Source organism: Miscanthus floridulus, chromosome 12 (genome assembly GCF_019320115.1).
Source record: "Miscanthus floridulus cultivar M001 chromosome 12, ASM1932011v1, whole genome shotgun sequence".
NCBI lineage: Eukaryota > Viridiplantae > Streptophyta > Magnoliopsida > Poales > Poaceae > Miscanthus > Miscanthus floridulus.
Window position 1 is genome coordinate 219,757 of NC_089591.1, and position 26,259 is coordinate 246,015.

Genomic DNA, 26,259 nt, shown 5'->3' on the forward strand with positions numbered 1-26,259 from the left:
AATTCTATATGTTACTTAAGAGTATTTGATTACATTCTTGTTTTACATATAGATGTCTGTTGATCTCAATCCAAAGGAGGAAGAATTATGCCTTGTGGACTCTTGTACCACAAACTCTATACTTGTAGAGATGAAATATTTCCAGGCTCTTAAGAAAAGAGAAGAAAATATTATGACCATCGCTGGTCGCGATGCGTTGATAGTTGTATGAGGACAAGCCACTATTACTCTCCCTATGGGTACACAAATTACGATGGAGGATGCCTTGTTGTATCCTGATTCGACTCGTACCCTCTAAGTTTTAGAGACGTCCGTAAGAATGTTTTTTCATGAGGATAATAAAGAGAAATTTCTTCTTTTTACCAAACTTACTGGATATGGCAAGCAAATTTCTAAAAAGATTTCTTCACTCCAAACTGGATTGTACTTTGCATACATAAAGCCCATAAAGTGTGTTGCTTATAAGATAATTTTCCAAGATGTTGATTCATTCCAAAATTGGCATGATCGACTTAGGCACCCTGGACTAGGGATGATGAAGAAAATTATCGGCAATTCCATTGGTCATGATATGAAAAATACAAAATTTCCCCAAAATTAAGATTTTTTGTTGCACTGCTTGTACAACTAGGAAATTAATTTTAAGACCATCACATCTTAAATTTCGAGATGAACCACTCAAATTCCTTGAAAGGATTCAAGGTGATATTTGTGGTCTGATCCAATAATTGTAGGGGCTGTTTAGGTATTTCATGGTTTTGATAGACACATCTACTAGATGGTCTCATGTGTGTCTTTTATCGACACGGAACCATGACTTTGCCAAAATAATGTCCCAACTTATTAAGTTGAAGGCATATTATCCTGAACATCGGATTCAATCTATCTGAATGGACAATGCTTCTGAATTCACATCCCGTGATTTTAATGATTATTGCATGGCATTGGAAGTTCAAGTCTAGCATTCCGTTCCATATGTACATACTCAAAATAGTTTGGCTGAATCATTGATTAAGAGAATCAAGCTCATTGTACGACCTTTGTTGATGAATTGCAAATTGCCTACGTCATGTTGGAGTCATGCAGTTCTGACGCTGCGACCTAATCCAACTACGACCAACTGCATATCATGAAACATCCCCATTATAGTTAGTACGTGGGAATCCTCCGAGTATTTCCCATTTCCGTAAGTTTGGGTGCGCTATATACGTACCCATCTCACCACCTTAGCAAACTTTGATGGGCCCTCATAGGAAACTGGAAATCTATGTGGGATATTCATCTCCGTCGATCATTAAGTATTTAGAACCTCTAACAGGGGATCTATTTATAGCCCAGTTCGCTGATTGTATATTTAATGAGGATCATTTCCTGTCATTCGGGGGAGAAATGTACCAAAAAGAGTTCCAGGAAATCGATTGGAATGCAGAAGGCATTTCATTTTCTGATCCACGTGCTATGGAAACTAAACTACAAGTTCAAAGAATTATTGATTTACAAAACATTGCAAACAATCTGCTAGATGCTTTCTATAATTATAAAGGTGTTACAAAGTCTCTCCATCCTGCAAGGAATGTGCCCGAAAGAGTGGAGATACCTAATAAAACCACTCACCCCCAAATTGGCAATAAGAGGGAGAGAAGCACTTCCAAGAGGTAAGATGTGATTGCTGGCAAGAAAAAGAAGACTAGAAATGCAACTCAACCTTTGGTTGAGAGATACCTAGAGGACATCCAATGTCCTGTGGATAGATGTGATCCACAATCTAGCTCAGTTATGCGCATAAACACTGAGGCTGGAACATCGAAAGACCCCAGATTCATCGTTTCAGGAAGTCATGATGAATCTCTAAGGGTAGACAAAATTGCTATAAATTTCATAGAGACTGGAGAGTCTTATGATCGTAAGTCCATAATAGCCGACATTTACTTCTCTGAACAACTTGCAAATATCCTTCAAACCGATTTAGATCCTAAGTCCATGACGGAGTGCAAGAAGCGCTCAGACTAGGATAAATGGAAGGTAGCAATTGAAACAGAGATTGCCTCGCCTTATAAAAGGGAAGTGTTTTCGGCCATATTGCCAACACCCCCTGGTATCTTCCCTGTGGGATACAAATGGGTTTTCATCCGTAAAAGGAATGAAAATAATGAAGTGGTGAGATATAAAGTAAGGCTTGTGGCATAAGGTTTTACGCAAATACCTAGTATTGATTTTAACGAAACTTACTCTCCGGTAATGAGTGGAATAACATACCGATCTTAATATCACTGGCAGTACAAAATCGTCTATCTATGCAGTTGTTGGACATAGTAACTGTATATTTATATGGGTCATTAGATTCAGAGATATACATGAAAGTACCTGATGGTATTAGTATAACGAATCCCAAGGCAAATCACAATATGTATTGTGTTAAGTTGCAGAAGTCATTATATGGCTTGAAACAGTCGGGCCGAATGTGGTACAATCGGTTAAGTGAATTCCATATTACAAAAGGATACACAAACAATGATGACTGACCGTGTGTCTTCATAAAAAAATCATTAATAGGATTTTGTATTATACCGGTGCACGTTGATGATCTTAAGATCATTGGCAACGAACCCGATATTAATGAAGCACGTCATCATTTAAAGACAGAGTTTGAATGAAAGATTTGGGTCGAACCAAATTCTGCTTGGGTTTACAACTTGAGCATTATAATTCTAGTATATTTGTATACCAAGCTGCCTATGTCCAAAAAGTATTGGAGAAATTCAATATGGACAAGTCATATCTAATAAAAACCCTAATGGTAATGAGATCCTTGGATATTGAGAAGGATCCTTTTAGACCTCGGGAGGAAGGACAAGAGATATTGGTACCTCATGTCCCATATCTTAGTGCCATTGGAGCACTAATGTATCTTGCTAATAGCACCTGGCCGGATATTGCATTTGTAGTAAACTTGCTAGTAAGACATAGTGCTGCTCCCACCAAATGTCATTGGGTAGGAGTTAAAATTGTTTTGAGGTATCTCAATGGCACAAGAGATCTTGGATTATTTTACAGTAGAAATCAAGATCCAATTTTGTTGGGATATACAGATGCTGGTTATTTGTCAGATCCCCACAATGGCAGATCACAAACATGCTTTGTTTTCTTGCAAGCCGGAATAGAAATATCTTGGAAGTCTTCAAAGCAGACTTTGGTGTCTATTTCCACCAATCATTCTGAAATAATTGCTTTGCATGAAGCATCACACGAGTGCATGTGGCTTCGCACAATGATAAACCACATGATGCAATCATGTGGTATTGGTGCACTTGAGACACCAACCATTATCTTTGAAGATAATGCGGCATGTGTTGTGCAGATGGAATCAGGTTATATTAAGAGTAATTTGATGAAACATATTACTCCAAAATTGTTCTATCCACATGAACTACAAAAGAATGGAGAAATAGAAATCTTGCAAACTAAGTCTTGTGATAACCTTGCGGATTTATTCACAAAGTCTCTACCATACTCAACATTCCATAAATGTGTTGAAGGAATTGGTATGAGAAGGCTTAGAGACTTGCAAGAATCAGGGGGAGAGTCCCTCTGAATCATGACCTACATTGAAACATCACATTGCACTCTTTTCTTTATATGAGTTTTACTCTTCTAGAGTTTTCTCATGTAAAGTTTTTAATGAGGCAATGTCAACACATAATAAATATCATATTATCTATTTTTCCCTACAGGGTTTTTTCGAAGATAATATTATTACATATTGATTTTTGATCAAATTGTTTTTAGACTATGTCTTTGGGAACACCTAAAGGGTCTATTAACATTGGGAGTAATATATATCATAGTGTTTCTCCTTATTTTCCCACGGGTTTGTAAAGAGTTTTGCCTAGTATATTAGTACACTTTGGTTTTTTCCCACAGGTTTTTTCAAAGCTTCAAGATGGTGACCGATAAACAAACAAAGACACCTACAAGGAACCAATTGATCAAGGGGGAATGTTAAGATTCACTAATTAATGATTAATTAGTTAATCACGTCATTAGCAACTGCTAATGATGGTTCCTGTAGACACAACCAAAAGGCGCCTAGTGACTGTGTCACTGACGCACAACTGCTCCTTCTATGGGGCTTGTATAAATATCTTTACTGTTCATCAATACAATAACATCCGTCACTTTTCACAGCTCCACTTTTCATTCATAATAGTTTTGAAGAGTCGGTTGGAGGCGATTTTGGACCCATATATTAGGTAAATATGGCTTTATATATCCTTTTTGTTAACATCTTGAAGCTGCTCTAAGATTTTTTAGATAATGAAGTTGCTCCAAGATGTATAATGAAATTTTCATATATGAACATTAATTCAGGTGACATCATAATATTATTTTTCTGAATCGTCAATTAATTACATAAAACTATAAATATAAAATGTATAAATAAAAAAATCCGTAGCCTGCATGCTGATTTGAACCACTGGCCATGAAAATAACTGGTACGGCCACATGGTCATGAAAGGGCACCACTGGCTAATTTGATTCTTGATAAGAGCATTTCTGTACAGCAATTGGTTGCTATAAAATATGCAAAAAAAAAAAGTAGCTTCATCAACAATTGCCCATTCTTATTGTTTCACCGATGCACCTCGCTAACCTTAGAAGACCGAGCCGTGCATTTCTTAACGCGGTAGTACTGACCTTGTTTGTGTCTTGTAAAAGAAAATCCTTAAGTCAAACACTGCACACTGTTTTTTTAAAAGAAATTTCGCATGCTCTGGGTAACAAGTTCTTCTAAAATTGCTCGGCAGCGGAGTGACAAGAGGGGTCCACCATTTCTAAAATCGAAAGTATTGTCTTAATGTTAAGATTTACATTTAACTTTCACATCTAAGCATTCCGACGGAATGAGAAAATTTGATATCAACTTGAAATTTTGTTCAAATTTAAAAATTAGAAAAACAAAAAACAATATAATAAGCAAAAAGATTCGCAATGGCCACGAAAACAACGGGCTCGATCATAACTACTCTTGGTCAATGGTCAATGGTCATGAAAATTAGAGGCACCATTCGCTAACTTGTTTGCATTGAGAGCATTTGTTTACAGCAATTGGTTAGTACTCCTAGAAAGGTTAATAGAAAAGGGGGGGGGGGGGGGGGGGGGCAGTAATTGTTTTGTCGGTGTATCTATCCCAATCTAGAAACTTATGACTATTAATTAGTGTGTTAATCAAGCAAAATTCTGATATAAAAAAGGCAAAATGATGATATTCCACTGTAGTTAATGAATAGAGAAAGAAAGAAAAATAGTTTCTTATATAGGAAACTATATCTAGACCTAGTCGAGAACCAAAATATGAATAAACGTAATTGGTAGATGATATAAGAGAATCATTTGATTGACCACTCAAATTTTAATTTTGAAAAAACTATCCATTAGAAATGTGGTTTCTATATACATTGCTTATTTGACTTGAAAGCATAGAAATCATGTCATAATTTCTAGGTTGGGACTGCCATTATTAGAAAATAGGTCGTGCATTTCTTAATTTACTTTGCATCTGGCAAATAATTATCAAAAGTAGCTGTCCATTGGCTGTACCTGTTTCTATATTGGTTTTAGTACCAGTATTATGTATAGGAATTATTTTACTTTTGGGCACGCAATATGCCGAGGAAAAAAATATACGTAACTACTAGTAGTATAGAAAAGCCTTCTTCTGTCTCGTTCCCCAGTCGCTGTGAGTACGCTGTGGGAAGCAAGCGATCAAGAGCCAGGATCCCATCGAGCAGGAGGAAGATAGCAGCCATGGCCGACTACATACTCAGCGGGATGCTTGCTTCGGCAGTCGTCAAGGTGGCCCGTGACAAGTTGGAGACGCCTGCCGCACATGGAGGAGTTGAAGTAGAGGATGGATGCCGTGGCGGAGGTGGTGGGGGACGCGGAGAGGCGCTCCTTATGTATGGATGGATGCGGTGCGGTAGCGGGAGTGGCTGATGCGTCTCGAGGACGCCGCCTACGGCATCTGGGACATGGTCGATGAGCTCCAAGCCAACAAGTGGAAACCGGTATGTATGTGAAAACACTGACAGTAGATCTAGCTTGTCATGCCAGTATGTAAAGAATAGTTATTCAGATTATTGTCAGAAAGTGCTTGTGCTTACCGTGACAGGAATTCATTGGTCATTAATTTGTATTCTATATTCTACTAGGTGACAGAGGTGCACCGCCCCTGCCTCCCAGTCGCAACTGCACGCAAAGGGACGAGCATTGGCCCTGTTCGCTTCTCTTACCAGCCGTATTATTTCAGCGAACAAACAGTATTTTTCTCTCACAACAAATCAACGAACAGTACTTTCAGACATGGCTTTGCAGCAAAGATGCAGGGGGGCAATTGCATCCTTTCTCAACTGTCAAATAAAGGCGAGCATCAGGATTCAAGCGATGTGGAGCTGATAATGAAGCGCCTCCACGAGTTACTACTACATGGGGGTGGTGGGAACAAGTTACTTGTCGTTCTGGACGACCTATGGCCAGATGACATCTCTGATTTGATGGGCTGCCCTCAGGGTTCAGGGAAGGAAGACCGCAAGGTGATTGTCATGGTAACCACGCGCAGCCAAAGATCGAGTCGCAAGGGGACTATGTGCGGATATTATTCACCGCGTGGATCCCCTCAATGTTGTGGACTCCTGGCATCTGCTGGAGCGAAAACTTGGCTTTGCAACTAGACTGGAGCTGAAGTGGTTGCTACGCAAGATTGCTATCAAGTGCTCGAGTGTTCCTTTAGCAATTCACGCGATTGGGTCCACGCTGCGCTCCAAGAGTCCTCAAGAGTCACTTCTGGAAGTGGGAGGAGGAGGGCGGATACGTGCTTCCAGCATTGCTGGCGATGAGCTGGTTCGATAAGCCGCTTGTGCTGGTTTGTACGGTTGATTTGTTGTGAGAGAAAAACATTGTACCATGGCTGATAAGCTCTGGCTAAAACAAACAAGCGAACAGGCTCTCCAGCTTATCGGGCCATCAGAAACCGAATCTAAGATTATGCTTTGCTTACTGTGCAATCTTTCCAGAGGGCCACAATATACTTAAAGACGACCTGATTCACCACTGGACGGCTCTCCAGCTTATCGGGCCATCAGACACTCTCTACCAGGCAGCTGGCTACCAGGTATATTGGCAAGCTCTTGGACATGTCATTCCTTCAACGTCCAGTGATCCCCTCGTTGAGTTCTTATTAAACCTGCATATAAACAATTAATTTCTCTGCCTCTTCGCTTTTCTTTTCCCTTGCACTTTACCTTTGCGTAAGCGTGACGCCTCTAAACACATCCGTTCATTATAAGAAAAAAAAATTCCCATTTTTGGTTCCTCCATAATCAAGCAATTAACACTAATAATAATAGCTACTTATATGTTGCGGTGCTGCCATACTACGTTGGTCTGTACAATATTGTTAGTTAATGAAGGTTCACTAGTTCTTGTAGCTCATTTCTTTTCATTCTTGTGGCTCCAACCAAATGCTTGTCTATTTTGATTCCAAATACAAAGAGCTAAGTTAATCACGCCATCCCAAAATATAATCATTTCTAAAAATTTGAGGAGAAATTTAAGGAGCAATCCAAAAGCCCGCCTTTCCCCTCGTTAAGGCCCTATTTGACAGGGTTTTCCCCGTGGCTTCTCTACTAGCTTTAATCAAAAGCTCTACCAAACAAGCACATACGAGAACGGCTTCTAAAGCCAAACAAAAATGGTGAAGTTAAAGCCGTTGACATAAGTCGAAGCCACCAAAACATAGCTTCTCCTGTCTTCACCGTTTTTAGAGAAATCCAAGCCCTAGCAAATAGGCTGGAATAGTATTGACTATCGAATTGATAGGAGGCTTTTTTTTTGGCTAACTCACGCTGTAGGCCCTATTTGGAATCGTTTGTCTAGGAATCGATTTTAACCGAATCATAACTTTATGATAAGTTGCGGTCTGTCACACCCGATTTTAAGGATAAAATGGGATGTATAATCTTATGTGCGCCCAGAGATAAGCCGACAAATTATAAATAGTATCATCACAAGTGTTTATTACATCACGAATAATAAGACATAGTCTTCACACAAATGTAGCAGAAGTATAAAGAAAAATCTCTCGCGGAAGCTCCATATCACAGGGACGTCAACTGGTTGACCATAAGTCTAGTAATCCTCACGAAAGTCGTCATTACCATAGCCATCTGTTACCCATCCGGGATTTTTATCCAAATAATAAAAATAAACAAGCGTAAGTACGTGTCTTACTCAACAAGTTTAACATGGGGTTCATGAGGCTCAAAAGGCTTGACACAGGTTTAACAACATTCAGCTTTTAGTTGTCATCATTTTACCATAAGAGTAGCAACAAGTTATTTTAATCCCAAAGTAAAACACATGATTAATGTAAACATGAATAATAAATACCATAAACGGATAATTCTTAGTGATCATTTATTCTATAAGGGTTCCAAGGCCGCTCGTGACTGTGAGCACGGCTGATATACCAGTTTTACACTCTGCAGAGGTTGTACACTTTCACTGTGGGTCATGATACCCATATGCCCGTGTTTATAACTCCCAAAACACTTCTAAGGTGAGCAGGCAGGGTTCACTATGAAACCTTTCAAAGGTTCGTCTAACAAGTTAGGGCCGCCAGGTTTCTGTGCCCTGCGAATGTAGGGCTCCCCATCCGACAGGCACAATGACGCGCAGCCTATACACTAACGGACAGAGGCCGCACTATATCCAACCCAAAACACACCCCTCTTGCGCCATAAAGGTAACCTCTAACAAGCTAGAAAAGGTCCTTGTACTGTTGAAGGGTCGAGATGGCGACTAGAGGGGGGGTGAATAGTCTTTTCTAAAACTTAATCGCGTCGGCTAACCGATACAAATGCGGAATTAAAAACAATCGGTCTAGCCAAGACTATACCCCTCTATATATGTTCACTAGCACCTTGCAAAGATACTAATTATGCAACTAAGGTGCCGGGCTAGCTAGAGCTCTCCTAAACAATTCTAGGTGCAAGACAAACCTATGCCACTAGTACTTTAAGCAACAAGGGAGCTCCTACACATGCTAGTAAGCAAAAACACAAAGCCAACTAAGCTCACTAGCAAAGCTCAATAACAAGGCAACCAATGCCAAATTAGAGAGCGCAAATACTTAGCTACACAAACTAAGCAATGTGACTAACAAGGTTACTAAAACCAAATTAGCCACGCAAGGGAGCTACTTCTATGCTACACAAGCAAGAAGGTAATTAGCAAGCTACACAAGCTATCTAATTACAAGAGCAACTACACAAGCTTAATATGTATAAAAGTAATTGCAAGCTTATGTAACGGGGATGCAAACCAACGGGAAGAATAAGGTTGACACGATGATTTTTCTCCCGAGGTTCACGTGTTTGCCAACACGCTAGTCCCCGTTGTGTCGACCGCTCACTTGGTGGTTCGGCGGCTAATTAGCATCACCCGCTAAGCCCGCACGTCGGGCGCCGCAAGAACCTACCCCTTGAGTGAGGGTAGCTCAATGACACGCTTTACTAAAGTTGCTCTTCGCGACTCCCGCGGGGCAAGCACAAGTGCCCCTCACAAGCACTTCTCCGGAGCGCCGCACAAGCTTCTTGCGCGCTTCGATGGAGACCACCACCAAGCCGTCTAGGAGGTGGTAACCTCCAAGAGTAACAAGCACCACTGGCTTACAACTCGATCACCTAGTGCCACTAGATGCAACCTCACGATGCAATCGCACTAGAATCGCTCACTCACACAATCGAATGATCACTATCAAGTATGTGTGTGATGGAGGGCTCCCAAGCACTCACAGGCATGGACACTAAGTCCCTTGAGGTGCTCAGCACCAGCCATGGCCGAAGGCCACTTCTATTTATAGCCCCAAGGGCTAAACTAGCCGTTACCCCTTCACTGGGCAACGGTCGGGCCGACCGAACGCTCCGATCGTGTTGACCGGACGCTAGACCTCAGCGTCCGGTCGCTCGTAGACGACCACGTGTCCCGGTTCCAACGGTCACTTGACCTGACCGGACGCAGCAGCTTTAACTGACCGGACGCTGAACCCCCAACGTCCGGTTGTTTTCAGTAAGCTCCCGAGCATGACCGGACGTGTCCGGTCGAACGCGATCGGACGTAGCCAGCGTCCGGTCACACTCCAGCTACTGCGTCAACGAACGTCAGCTTGACCAGACGCAGCCAGCCAGCGTCCGGTGCTTTCAGACCCAGCGTCCGGTCAGTTTACCGACGCCAGTGTCTTCGCGACCAACTCGTTTTCACTTCTAACTTCTTCACCCTTGCTCCAATGTGCTAACCACTAAGAATTTTACATCCGGCGCAATAGAAAATAGACATTTCATTTTCCGGAAACCCATCTCACCCTTGCAAACACCACCTCCTTTGTAAATGTGCCAACACCACCAAGTGTACACCACCATGTGTATGTGTGTTAGCATTTTCACAATCATTTCCCAAAGGATGTTAGCCACTCAACTTGCCACGCCACTCGATCCTAGCGACAATGCAAAGTTAGATCACTCGAGTGGCACTAGATGACCGATATGCAAACAAGTTTGCCCCTCTTGATAGTACGGCCATCTATCCTAAACCCGGTCATAAACTTCTCTACACACCTATGACCGGTGAAATAAAATGCCCTAGGTTATACCTTTGCCTTGCGCATTCCATTCCATCTCCTCCAATGTTGATGCAACACATGCACCAACACGATCAACAATGATATGATCCACTTCATATCATCACATGATCATATTGGTTCATTGATCTTGACTCTACTTGCTCTTCACCGTTGCCATCGTTCATCGGCGCCAAGTCTTGCTCAAGCTTCACCGCCACGCGGTCCATCACTCCAAAGCCTTCGACTTGCCCTTCACGCTTGCAACCGGTCCATCAAGCCAAGTCTTGTCTTGATCTTCTCCACCTTGATCACATGACTCAATGTCATGTCTCATATGCATTTAAGCTCCTTCATCATCACATGTGTGAGCTTTGCAACATCTCCAAGCCATTTTCACCTTCATGGCATATGTTGCTCACACACATGTACCTGTGGACTAATCACCTGTGTATCTCACATAAACATAATTAGTCCACCTAAGTTGTCACTCAATTACCAAAACCAAACAAGGACCTTTCAACTATAAGTCCCGGAAGATCACTTATAGATAAGTCCTTAGGGAGAGAAATCTAGAGCATTTAGAAAGTAGCTAAACACTCTAGCCCCCTATTTCCAAGTTGCTAAAAAGTCATGTTTTAATGTTTATTGCATATACCATTAGTCAAGTTATAAGATCATGGTTTAATTGAGCACTAGCAAAGCTACCCAATGTATATCCCACAGGAGACAAGGTATAAGTTCAATTCTAGGGAATCCCTATCAAGGTGACACATGCAACATGAATTAAATGTATTAAAGATGATAGGAAACAAGGATAATCCCATGCTATACTTGCCTTAAACAAAGTGCTCCTGCTGATCCTGCTCGTCAAAGTAGTACTCTTGATCACCCACGAATTGCTCACCGTCTATACTCGATAATCACAACAACATACAAGCATCCAGAAGTAATCATGCATAGCAAACAAAGGCTATAGATTAGAACTGTACACCAACAACATAAAATCAAGAGGAAAAGTTTGTAAAACAAATCTACGTCTCGCTATGAACACAGACGCAAAGATCACAAAAATCGGAGTTAAAACGAAGAAGTTATGAATTAAATAAGATTTCCTTTAACAAAATAATAGATTAAATCTAATCTCAAATTTTAAAAGTTGGAAACATACTTAACAGTAGTATGAATATGTAGATTACGCAATTGCGAACCTAACACAACTTGAACGGGTTAAATCGGAGCTAAAATGTGAAAATTATGGCCTATAGAAACTAGTGGCAAAACTATAAATAGATGAAAACATATTTTCAATCTAATCCGAAGGAAACTACGCTTTCAAAACAAGAAAACGCATTCTGAGAATACACTTTGGACCGTGGGTTCTAATACACAAAAGTCTAGGGTCTCTTTAGCAAATAAGCCAGGCGAAGGGGTATCTTTGAATCTGGGCCATCGGATCGGGATTAGACGGCACGAATTGGATTAGGAGGGGGAGAGAGAGAGTGCTGTTGCTGAAGAAGAAACCGACGTAGTGGTGGCCATGAACGGCGGCGAGAAGCTCACCGGCGTTCGTGGTTTAGGGCCTATGGAGCACCAGAAAACAAACCAAAGGCACTAGGAGGTGGCGGGGAAGACAGCGAACTCACTTATGGGGTTTTCATCGGTGAGGAGCGATCCGACGACGACACACGGCGTGGAATGGCGGACGACGTCGGCGGCGGCGCGAGCTGCTAGGGTTCCACGACGCTATGAGCTTAAGCGAGGGCGGTGGCTTGCTCTAGGATTAGGTGGAGGTGGCATGGCTCGGGGGGCTATTTAAGGGCATGGCATGCGTGGACACCATGCCAAGTGGCATAGACGAAGCGGACACGAGCTCTTAGTGTCCGGCTCGGACACGAGCAGCGGAAGGAGACACGTCTGACGAGCAGGCCTAGCCTATCAGTGGGATAGGAGGTGTGGACCACGATGTTAGTGAGAGAGAGGGAGTGAGGAGGCAGCTGCGCGGGCCTTTGGCTGGGCCGGGAAGACGGCCTGTGCGTCTTGCTTGCTGGGCCACGGTGCTCGAGAGAACTGTGCCTCTTCTCTCTCTAGCGGGAGAGAGTGCAGGCCGCGTGGGGAAAGCGGCCGCGCAGGAAGCCAGGCCGAGTGGGAGCTGGGCCAACAGGCCAAAAGCAAGGGAGGGAGAAAAGAAAAATAAAACTCATTTTCTATTTTCTTAACATAATTTCAAATCCAATTTAAACTCAAATTCAAATTCTTTTGCAAATTCCAATCAAACCAAAGCATCACAAAATAAATATGCAGTAGCATGGATGCACACACATGTATATAGACCTATATTCGATTTTATTTTTAATAAAATTATTATTTTCCTAAATTTAAATGCTCACAAAATGCATAATTAATTCATTTTCTCCTATTTTAAAATCATGCAAATTTTTAGGGTGTTACAATTCTACCCCCTTAAAATGAATCTCGTCCTTGAGATTCGGATGATACTTACTCAAAAAACTATGGGTATGTTTTTTTCAGATCCTCTTCTCTTTCCCATGTAGCCTCATCTTCTGTATACCAATTCCACTGAACCTTACACATCTTTATAACTCAACTCCTTGTAACCCTTTCTGTTGTCTCTAAAATCTTTTCCGGAGACTCCTCATAGGTAAGATCTTCCTTAACTGTAAGCTCTTCTAAGGGTATCTGCTCCTCTGGTATACACAAACATTTCTTTAATTGGGACACATGAAACACATCATGTACACCTAACAAGCTCTCAGGCAATTCCAACCGATAAGCTAGTTCTCCATGTCTCTCTAAAACCTTGAAAGGCCCAATATACCTTGGTGCTAACTTTTCTTTCATGTTAAACCTTCTCACACTTCTCATAGGTGATACTTTTAGATAAACATAATCCCCTATTTCAAAAACCAATTCTCTTCTCCGAGTGTCAGCATAACTCTTCTATCGAGACTGTGCCACTCTCAAGTTATCCCTAATCATCCTTACTTGCACTTCTGCGTCTCTTAAAACATCTAGTCCAAACACTTGAGTTTCTCCCATTTGATTCCAAAACAATGGGGTTCTACACTTTTGTCCATACAAAGCTTCAAAAGGTGCCATATTGAGACTCTTTTGATAACTATTGTTATAAGACAACTTTGCATAAGGCAAGCTCTTGTCCCAACTTGTACCATACTGCAATGCACAAGCTCTCAACATGTCCTCTAATATCTGATTAATCCTCTTAGTTTGTCCATCTGTCTGAGGATGATATGTTGTACTGAAATTCAACTTTGTTCCCAATGAACTATGTACTTGCTACCAAAAATAAGATGTAAATGGAGTACCTCGATCAGACACAATTTTCTTGGGAACTCCATGTAGACACACTATCTTCTCCATATATAATTGGGCCAACCTTGGTCCATTATAAGTGGTCTTGATCGGTATAAAGTGAGCAACTTTAGTTAACCGATCCACTATCACCCATTTTGAATCATAACCTCTCTGAGTGCGTGGTAACCCCATAATAAAATCCATACCAACTTCTTCCCACTACCACTCAGGTATCTTCATTGGTTGTAATAATCCTGCAGGTCTTTGATGTTCAGCTTTGACCCTTTGACAGGTATCACATATAGCAACATATTCAACCACATCCCTCTTAAGTCCATACCACCAATACTTCTCTTTCAGATCCAAGTACATCTTGGTACTCCTAGGGTGAATAGAGTAAGTAGACTCATGAAGAATTTCATCTCGTATAGCCTTAATCTCAGGTACATATAGTCTTTTCCCAAACCATAGGGGTCCATTATCATCTATACGAAAACCTGGTGCCTTGCCAATCACTATGTTCTCTGCTATCTCTTTCAACTTCGCATCCTATAACTGGCCCTTATGTTTTTCTTGCTCCAGTGTGGGTTCTATCACCAACTCTACTGCATTAGTGACAAAGCCCAAGTTCAATTGCTCAAATTCTGCACACAACTCACTTGACATAGCTACCACTTACGCCTCCTTAGCATAACTCTTCCTGCTAAGAGCATCGGCAACAACATTCGCCTTTCCAGGATGATAGTGTACTTCTAGATCGTAATCCTTAATCAACTCTAACCATCGATGCTGCCTCAAGTTTAGATCCATCTGAGTGAAGAAGTACTTTAGACTCTTGTGATCAGTATAGATGTCACTCTTATGTCCGATAAGATAGTGCCTCCATATCTTCAGAGCATGAACCACTACTACTAATTCCAAATCATGAGTAGGATAGTTTAGCTCATGCTTTCTCAAATCTCGGGATGCATAGGCCACTACTCTTCCTTCCTGCATAAGAACACATCTAAGACCTTGACGAGATGCATCATAATAGATAGAAAAGTTCTTGCTCAAATCTAGCAAAACCAATACTGGGGCTATAGTCAACCTCTTCTTCAATTCTTCAAAGTTAGCCTAGCACTTCTCGGACCACACAAACTTAGCATTTTTCTCCAATAGAGCTATCATAGGCTTGGCAAGTTTAGACAAACCTTCTATAGTATCCAGCTAATCCCAAAAAACTATGAATCTCTCCCACATCAGTTGGTGGTTTCCAATTTAACACATCTCTCACCTTGCTTGGATCTACTACTATTCCACCATTAGAGACAACATGGCCTAGAAAAGAAACTTCCTTCAACCAGAACTCACACTGGCTTCGCTTAGCATACAACTTGTGTTCTCTGAGTTTTTGCAAGACCAACCTTAGATGTTCAGATTGCTCTTCTTCCATTTTGGAGAATACCAATATATCATCGATAAATACCACCACAAACTTATCCAAAAACTCCATGAACACCTTATTCATCAAGTACATAAAGTATGTAGGTGCATTGGTTAAACCAAAGGACATAACGGTGTACTCATACAAACCATACCTCGTAGTAAAAGTTGTCTTGGGTATGTCAGTTGCATGAATTTTCAACTAATGATAACCATAACGGAGATCAATCTTAGAGAAAACACAAGCACCTCTCAACTGATCAAACAAGTCATCAATTCTAGGTAGCAGGTACTTGTTCTTGATAGCAACCTCATTGAGCGACCGATAATCGACACACATCCTCTAGGTACCATCCTTCTTGTCCACAAATATAACCGGTGCTCCCCAAGGTGATGAACTAGGACAAATGAAACCTTTCTCCTATAACTCCTTTATTTGTTTCTTAAGTTCCTCTAGTTCATTAACCCCCATTCTATATGGACGCTTAGCTATAGGTGAAGTTCCAGGTAATAATTCAATACTAAACTCAATGTCATGGTTGGGTGGCATACCTAGCAAGTCATCGGGAAACACATCTAGAAACTCATCCACCACTGGGTCCTCCTTGTTGACACGATCATCAAGCTGGTTCACTGTGGCTGTCGGTTGTGCTTGCACTGCAACATCGACACTGATTCTATCCCCATTCGGTGCGGTCACAACAACTACCTTCTCTTGACACTGAATAACTACTTGTTGTTGCTTCATCCAATCCATACCCAAAATAAGATCAATTTCAGATGTTCTCAACATAATAGGGCTCACTTTGAACTCTACCCCCCTTAAAGATAGACTAGTCAGAAGGCAATGATAAGAAGCTTGCATACTATGTCCTGGTGAGTTTACTAGTATAGGATCTTTCATGGCACATAAGGGTATGCTATGCATTCTAACAAATGCTTGTGATATGAATGAATGCAAAGCTCCAGAATCAAAAAGAATAGTGGCAAGAGTGGAATTGACATCAAATGTACCTAGCATGACTTCTGATTCCACAAGCGTCGTCTCTGCGGACACATGATTCACCTTCCCATAATGTGGTGGCTTCAGGTTGCTATTCTGCCTCTAGGGGGTTTGCTGGTTTGGCTTCTCTGGGCAGTTATATGACAGGTGACCCTCTTTTCCACAGTGGAAACACTTGCTGGGAGTGCTAGGGGCACTGGTCTTCATGGGAGTGTTGTTAGGCGTTCCCTATCGTGGTGTCTACTGGCCACTCTACTGCTTGGAACGTTGATTGCCATTCTGCTGCTAGTATGGTGGACGTTGCTGGTTTTGGTTACGATTCCATTGATTAGGTGGTCCCTGGTACCTCTGCTGGAAGCCTTGCTGAGGATTGGTGCACGGACGAGTATTGCTTCTAGAGGCCTGTCCCTGTAGCCTCCTCTTCTTAGCCTCCATCTCTTTGCGTTTATTATCAATAACAATAGCGCGATTCACCAGTGTCTGGAAATTGGGGTATGTATTGGACATAAGCTGGAGTTGCAGACCATCAAACAGACCCTTGAGAAAGTGGCATTGCTTATCAGCATCATTAGCCACCTCATTCGGAGCGTAACATGACAACTAAGCAAATTTATCACGATACTCAGCTACAGACATAGATCCCTATTTTAGAACTCTGAATTCCTCCTGCTTGAGCTCTATCAATCCTTCAGGTATGTGGTAGGATCTGAAATTGTCTCTAAATTCCTGCCAGATGACAGGAGGAGCATTAGTGGGACGTCCATATTCGAATGATTCCCACCAGTCTTGAGCTTCTCCCTGGAGTTGTCCTGACGCGTACAACACCTTCTGCTGGTCATCGCACTGCGCTATGTTGAGTTGCTTTTCCACTACACGAAGCCAATCATCTTCTTCTAGTGGATCAGTGGCATGAGAAAACACCGGGGGTGGCACTTCAAGAATTCACCACACTTGTCACATGGTGCTCCACCAATTGGATGATTCTATTGATTCTGCACCAGAGCTTGCATATCTGTGTCTGCACTGCCAGAAGCTACTCAATAGTAGGTGGCGGTGGTGGTGGTGGATGTGGGGGAACACCTCCATGACCTCGGCCTCTTCCTCTTCCAGACATCTGACATACAACAAAGTATTCAAAATCTAGAGATTTCTAAGTTATATGCACTTATAGAGATATAGAATACATTCTGAAAATTTTATGGACGAGTTCCAACATCAGCAGCTCGGTAAAACAGTCATATCTCAAGTTCCAGATATCCAAAAGAGGCATGCTTTACATGGTTGGAAATATTAAGAAGCTATCTAGAACTTTTATTCAGACCACATGCCCAGATTCTGTCGTGAGGTGACTCAAAAATAGGATACAACCGAAACTGTCCCAGATTCCAGATTGCGCAGAAACTTCAACTTTAAGCGGCTATATCTCTCAAACCAGATCAGGTATAGGGGTTATTCCAGAGGCATTAGAAAGATACTGAAGTCTAGTTGTTCCCATAAAAATTTCATAATTTTTGGTCGATTAGATTTAGATTGGCATTGAGATGAGGGCAGACTCCTCCGAAAAATGGGTCCGAGAGGACAAGATGTAACAAACTTAACTATTTATTTATTGACTCAAACCTTAATATTCTCAACTATGGAACTTGAGGACATACCCACAAAGTTCCAAAACTCATTACAAAAATCCAACTCACCCATAAACATAATAATAATCCAACTAGGCACACCAAAATTCACACCACACTACTAGACTCGACTTAACTCAACTTGACCCAGGCTACTAACGTCTTAATACATAGAAAGGAACTCCAACACCTATGGGCAAAATTCATGGGAAAACTTCTCATAGATCCTTGGCAGGTTGAGGCACACCCTTTGCTCGTCTATCACTTGTTGGTATCTCTTAAGGGTCGCCTCCTATGTCTTCAATTGATCTTCCAGCCGTCGATTCTTGTCTACTAATTGATAGGTATAGTGCACCATCACTTGAGTAGTGGGATCCATGCCTTCAGGGTCCATTATTGCCCATCCCAAGTCAGGGTGTTGGCAAGGGAGGAAGCGATATCGATCTTCCTTCATATCATTAAAGCGACGACCATGGAGACCCATGCAGGCTACAGCGGCTACATGTTCTATGCCATCTTTCATGATGGTACAGTGAGCGTGATGCACATAGTTCAAGTCTAGCTAGTATGCTACCTTCTCTCCATCCCAGATGGAGACGCCCACCCTGGTCTTCCAATAAGTGCCCTCTAGAGGGTGCGTATGCTCATTGCAGACGTACTCCACAGCTGCGTCCCAATCAGTGTAGTAGGTCTGAAGAATCCCCATAAGTCAGTGGTGCGAAATGGAGGATTCACACCTCGGCTTGTACCAGATCTTTGTAGTCTATCCCATGGCAGGGGTAGGCTGATCTTCTTGAATGGTGTCCTCCTCCTCATCATCATCAGACAATACAACGACCTCCACTTCTTTGGATTCTTCTTCTTCGGGCTCTTCCTGAAATAGCTCAGGCGTAGGTGCAGGTGCTGGTGAGTCAACTTCTTGCTCCTAGGGTTCCTCCTCCTCACGTGGCTCCATGGACTCATACAAGCCATGAGGTGGGTAGTAGCCTCCGGTGTTGATGCGAGCGGTCTTATTGACATGAGACATCTATAGAATAAGATTTAGTTAGAATAGAAGCAACAATTTTCATAATAAAGTGAGGCAAAAGAAGCATAAAATTTAGCAAATAACAAGGGTGAGATGGGAAGCATGAAATAAGTGAAGCAAATGAAGCTAAGACGACCATTGCTAACTAGGCTTGTGTCCTACAGTCAACACGGCTCTGATACCAATCTGTCACACCCGATCTTAAGGATAAAATGGGATGCATAATCTTATGTGCGCCTAGAGATCAGTCACACACATAAGCCGACAAATTATAAATAATATCATCACGAGTGTTTATTACATCATGAATAATAAGACATAGTCTTCACATAAATGTAGCAGAAGTATAAAGAAAAATCTCTCGTGCAAGCTCCATATCACAGGGACGTCAACTGGTTGACCACAAGTCTAGTAATCCTCAGGAAAGTCGTCATTACCATAGCCATCTGTTACCCATCCAGGATTTTTATCCAAATAATGAAAATAAACAAGCGTAAGTACATGTCGTACTCAACAAGTGTAACATGGGATTCATGAGGCTCAAAAGGCTTTACGTAGGTTTAACAGCATTCAACTTTTAGTTGTCACCATTTTAGCATAAGAGTTGCAACAAGTTGTTTCAATCCCAAAGTAAAAAAACATGATCAATGTAAACATGAATAATGAATATCATAAACGGATAATTCTTAGTGATCATCTATTCCATAATGGTTCCAAGGCCGCTCGTGACCATGAGCACGGCCGATGTACCTGTTTTACACTCTGTAGAGGTTGTACACTTTCACTGTGAGTCGTGATACCCATATGCCCGGGTTTATAAGTCCCAAAACACTTTCAAGGTGAGAAGGCAGGGTTCACTATGAAACCTTTCAAAGGTTCATCTAACAAGTTAGGGCCGCTAGGTTTCTGTGCCCTACAAATGTAGGGCTCCCCTTCCGACAGGCACAATGACGCGCAACCTATACACTGACGGACAGAGGCCGCACTATATCCAACCCAAAACACACCCCTCTTGTGCCATAAAGGTAACCTTTAACAAGCTAGAAAAGGTCCTTGTATTGAGCTAAAGCCAGAGCCATGTAGCCCTCATAGCTATACTATAAGTCCTGGATGATCACTTACAGATAAGTCCTTACAGAGAGGAATCTAGAGCATTTAGAAAGTAGCTAAACACTGCAGCCCCTTGTTTCCAACTTGCTAAAAAATCATGTTTTAATGTTTATTGCATATACCATTTGTCAAGTTACAAGATCATGGTTTAATTGAGCACTAGCAAAGCTACCCAATGTATATCCCATAGGAGACAAGGTATAAGTTCAATTCTAGAGAATCCCTATCAAGGTGACACATGCAACATGAATTAAATGTATTAAAGTTGATAGGAAACAAGGATAATCTCATGCTATACTTGCCTTGAACAAAGTGCTCCTGCTCGTCAAAGTAGTACTCTTGATCACCCACGAATTGCTCACCATCTATACTCGATAATCACGGCAACATACAAGCATCCAGAAGCAATCATGCATAGCAAACAAAGGCTATAGATTAGAACTGTACACTAATAGCATAAAATCAATATGTCTCGCTATGAACACACAGACGCGAAGATCACAAAAATCAGAGCTAAAACGAAGAAGTTATGAATTAAACAAGATTTCTTTAACAAAATAATAGATTAAATCTAACCTTGAATTTTAAAAGTTGGAAACATACTTAACAGTAGTTTGAACATGTAGATTACACAATTGCGAACCTACCGCAACTTGAACAGGACAAATCGGAGCTAAAACGTGAAAGTTATGGCCTATAGAAACTAGTGGCAAAACTGTAAATAGATGAAAACATATTTTCAGTCTAATCCGAAGGAAACTACGCTTTCAAAAGAAGAAAACGCATTCCTAGAATATACTTTGGACCGCGGGTTCTAATACACAAAAGTCTAGGGTCCCTTTAGCAAATAAGCCAGGCGAAGGGGTATCTTTGAATCTGGGCCGTCGGATCGGGATTAGACGGCACGGATTGGATCGGGATGGGGAGAGAGAGAGTGCTGTCGTCGGAGAAAAACCGATGCGGCGGCGGCCATGAATGGCGGCGAGAATCTCACCGGCGTTCATGGTTTAGTTCACGGTTTAGGGCCTATGGAGCACCAGAAAACAAACCGAAGGCATTGGAGGTGGCGGGGAAGACGATGAACTCACTTAGGGGGTTTTCGTCGGCGAGGAGCGGTCCAACGACAACACGCGGCACGGAATGGCAGACGACGTCAGTGGCAACACGAGCTGCTAGGGTTCCATGGCGCTACGAGCTTAAGCGAGGGCGGTGGCTTGCTCTAGGATTAGGTGGAGGTGGCATGGCTCGGGGGGCTATTTAAGGGCGGGGCATGCGTGGATAGCACGCCAAGCGGCGTAGACGGCGCGGACACAAGCTCTTAGTGTTCGGCTCGGACACGAGCAGAGGAAGTAGACGCGTCTAACGAGTGGGCCTGGGCTGTCAGCAGGATACGAGGCGCTGGCCACGATGTCAGCGAGAGAGAGGGAGTGCGGATGCAGCTGCATGGGCCTTCGTCTAGGTCGGGAAGATGGCCTGCGCGACTTGCTTGCTAGGCCACGGGGCATGGGAGAACTAGGCCTACGGAGCAGGCCGAAGCGGGAGAAAGGGCAGGCCATGTGGGGAAAGCTGCAGCGCAGGAAGCCAGGCCGAGCGGGAGCTGGGCCAACAGGCCTAAAGCAAGGGAGGGAGAAAAGAAAAATAAAACTCATTTTCTATTTTCTTAACACAATTTCAAATCCAATTTAAACTCAAATTCAAATTCTTTTGCAAATTCCAATCAAACCAAAGCATCATAAAATAAATATGTAGCAGTATGGATGCACACACATGTATGTAGACCTATATTTGATTTTACTTTTAACAAAATTATTATTTTCCTAAATTTAAATGCTCACAAAATGCATAATTATTTTATTTTCTCTTATTTTAAAATCATGCAATTTTTTAGGGTGTTACACGGTCTAAATAATCTGTAGTCTAGAGAATATGGTTGTTTCGCAATCTTGATATTGCCAATAAATTCTCTGTCTTGAGTGTAAAATGACTTATATGCCTCTAAGGCTAACAATAGCTCATTTGTTGACTGAATGTGAGTTGAAAGAAACTATATTAATAAATTTTTAGTTTGTTCAATAAAAAAATATTATAATAAAAACTAACTTATCCATCTTAAACTAAGTGTACTTTTAGCATTTGAAATTTGTCCCAAAATAAGTATGTACGGTCCATCTAGTCCTAGTAGACTTGTTTTTTTACTTTCTCTATCTCCTGAGAAAGTGCATTCACTACATGCAGCTATTTCATAAGGAAAGTATGTAATTTCCAAGCATTGATCTCCTGTGAGATTTCTAGAAGTGCACTACTTATTCTGAAACGGAGGAGTAAAGCCTAAGAAATCATGACATTAACAAAAAAAAGCCTATTATTTTCAACTAGAAGATGCCATTAATTGCTCAGAAGATGTCATCTAAATATCTTTTCAATGCCCTGGACAAGAAATATTAATTAACGGGAAAAGAAAAGAAAGGCCACCATCCTCTGGATAGTGTTGTTGACGCCGGATTGATCCCGGATCACACACCAACAAGGGCTAGCACATCCGGGACGCCACGTATCGAAGAACGCAGCGAGGATGTGCACTCTTTCGTGGTGAAGAACGGAGAGGTTTACAAGCAAACCATCAAAGGATAACCAACGTGCTTGCGTGATGAAGAACCGACTATTTTTCAGGCAAACTAGCAAAGAAACCGTCGAAGCTCTCGCCCGAGAGAGACCCCGTCAGGGCAAGGACGTCGCCGGGTTGCCCTAGGTCAGCTGGCAAGCCTAGGGCACTATCCTTGGTCCAGTTGACTTAGCCGACTTAAGATCTGGCTGATTCAGCACCTGAAAAGCTATTGTCTTCGCCTAAGCTCTAAATGCGATGATCCAAGTATGCTTTTTGACCTTCACAGAAACATGATGGTAATGTCCATTATGCACCCTGGACAATTTTTGGTGTCAATGCCTGTCCTCTGGGATAATTAACTTTTTCCCATTATTACGGATAAAACCTCCTAAGATAGCACTCTTAGAATTGGCGATCCAGTTTTAGTATCAGACATAGAAAAACAAAACGAAATTGTCACTTTTGTTCGCGTGGCACGCCAGCACCTCACGCTAGCATAGATCTGAGTCAACATCCCCATTTCAAATGACCGCCCCTGCCCCTAGCGTCTTTCTTCCCCACCACGTGGCCCACTCATCTCTCCCACCCCCTTCGTTCTCTACTCTGCAGGACACCCGCGGCATCCGCAGGACCTTCGAGGAGTGCAACACCATGAGTGCGGCAATGGAGGCCCATGACGTGAAGGTGATTGAGCAGGACGTGTCCATGGACTTGGGCTACCACAAGGAGCTGCACCTGCTGCTAGGAGGGCGGGAGGTGCGCGTGCCCACCGTGTTCGTGCGTGGCAGGAATATCGGTGGTGCCGCTGAGGTGGCAAAGCTAGAGGAGGAAGGTAAGCTAAAGGCGCTGCTGGAGTGTGGTGCGCGGGCTGCGCCAGTGTGCCGTTCGTCCTGGGCCATGACTGCAACGACAGCCGCAAGGTGCTCGACACCGAGCACAAGGAGACGACTGCTGAGTGCCGACCTGAGCCAACTCCGTGCCGCTATCAGAGAGGTAATTCCGGTAGCCTTGCCCGGCCGTGCCTGACCTCCGCCGCCGTCTCCCTACCCATGCTGACGCCTCGCGCCGTCACTGTGCACGTGCGCGCAGGGAAGGCCACCGCTGGCCAGGCCAATGTCCGCTGCCGCGAGCGCGCATGAGTAGCTCGCCAGCGCCCTCGGGAGCAGCATCATGGCCAGCGTGTCCCAGCACCGACGCCCGCCATGACGTTGAAGAAATTGGCTACACGCGCGTCGAGGTCCCCCACGTGGGCCCGACCACCGCCAGAAGCGCGTCGCTAGGGCCTGGCCCGCACCCATCCTCTGTCATGTTGTCCTCCGTGGAGGGCAGGCCTGATGCCGGAGGCCGGAGGCCGAACCCCGGAGCCGCCCAGCCTGGAGTGCCCGGCACGGACCTAGGGTGGTGTAGGTCAAGAGTCACTACCAGAAATAGTGATTTTGTCGTGTGCCATAGACACTCGGCAAAGACCAAAAAACACTTGGGAAAGGCTTTGTCGAGTGTAACACTCGGCAAACAGTACACGACATCTACACGGCAAACAGCTATTTGCCGAGTGTTTTTTATCGCGCACTTGGCAAATGGTTTGCCGAGTGTCAAATTTGACACTCGGCAAAAAAAGTGGTTTGTCTAGTGTTTTTCTAAAATACACTCGGCAAAGGATTATTGTTTGTCGAGTGTTTTTGGGAATTACACTAGGCAAACCTATTTTCCAAAGAAAATTAATAATTTTTTTCTCAGCATATTTCAGTTTAAGAGCTGCCATACAAAACACTCTTAGTACACCATATCTGCATGCACATCATGCTCCTGGCAACATAATTCTCATAATAACCACATGGACATAGAAATGAAGATGACAAATTTAAGAGACTAATGACAAGTATAAGTTCAGAAGAATCAACATCTAGAAAAAATTCAAAAACTATGCTACCAAAATAGTGAAGGTAAAACCATCAGCACCCCAGTAGACATGTCTTCTACTCCATTCTTCATGAAACTAGCTTCTTCACTGCTACAAGAAGGAAGAAATGTGAACATAGTTTGTTGTCTCACCCTTAGGTATAGAAGTAACCATATGTTTACACACTGATAACTAACTATATCATTCAAATTCATTGTGAACTTCGACTTTGCAGCAGCTAACCAGTGCACGGCCAACTCCAATAGTTATTCTTTTATTTACTTTTCCTAAAAAAATTAGGACAATGACTTGATTTTTCTATATAGCCATGAACTGGACACCCACCTCTTAGGCAGAAAAGAGGCCATTGCAAACAGAAGATAAAAGTTCATGTATGCAGAAAAAGGTGCTAGGAAAACATCTATTTGGACATTTTAGAAAAAGGTTTTCTTGAGCTACCATTTCAGTGATGGATTGTTGGCTTTAAGAACTACGTGTGAGAAATTTAAAGAAGCACAAGTTATGTGAGAAGAACCTTTTCTATTAGAAGAACATTTTCGATCCCCTAGCTTCTCTTTCCTCACCTGGAGCAAAAGAACAAGAGCAAAAGAACTCGAGAAATGGCTCAGATTTACCCATTATCAGCATGACAACTGCAACTTAATTTCACCTGGAGCTTAATTTAATTCTCTCTCTAATGGGAATTGAACTGGCCACATAACTGGTTGCTTGTACCGGTACAAGCCATCCTAGTTAAGCAGCAAACAGAACAAAATATCCCAAGTACCAGCTCATAAGGTGCTAAAGTGCAAAAGTTCTCTAATAGAAACTTGATTCATCACAGCCACTCAAGAGTAGTACAAAACAAAAAAAAGTCACAAGGCATAGTTAGGGAAGGGGAGAGCAGCGCGGCACGAGACTGGGGTTCCATATCATCTCAGCTCTGCAAATATCACATATCAAAATGATTGATCAGGTTGATATATACAAGATATTCAAGATACTGTTTTCATAGCATCTCACCTGACATCCAATGCACCAAATACCAGGTGATGTGTTCACATACCAGATTTAGGAAATATTAAATTCCTTTCAATTATGTGCAAGGTTAAAATGTAGCTTTGAAGTTATATGTATAACATCATCTAACCCTAAAAGCAACCAGGCTAACAAAACATACAAGGAAATTGTGCTTAGTTGTTTGCCTGGGCACTCCCATAGTCTGCTTAATTAACAGAGTTAATGTAAAAAATTAACAGAGTTAATGTAAAAGCAAATCAATAATGGATCGAAATGTAACATAGACAGCTCAATCCAAATCCAGGTGAGTGATTTCTTAACTTGAGGCCTCAACATCCAAAAGAACTAAAGGAGTATTTTTTACATGCCCGGTTCTCTCACACCATATAGGTATTTTTATCTTTGCAGCAATCCATCAAGACGCGCACATCCAAAGCAGCAGAATAAGAGACATGGAAATTGTGAGGGAGAGCTCACCATGGACGTCCTGGGAATGGGGCAGTGGTTCCCTAGTCACCATTGCCACACTCCGCAAT

General features: G+C 42.4%; 1 long non-coding RNA gene across 1 annotated transcript; it reads right to left on the minus strand.

The window, feature by feature from the left end:
• Positions 1–24,580: 24,580 nt before the first annotated feature.
• Positions 24,581–25,301, minus strand: LOC136498433 (uncharacterized). The gene is made up of 2 exons (XR_010769621.1): positions 25,239–25,301; positions 24,581–24,814 (listed from the first exon to the last, which is right to left on the minus strand). It is a non-coding gene; the product is annotated as an uncharacterized lncRNA (long non-coding RNA).
• Between the last annotated feature and the right edge of the window lie 958 nt (positions 25,302–26,259).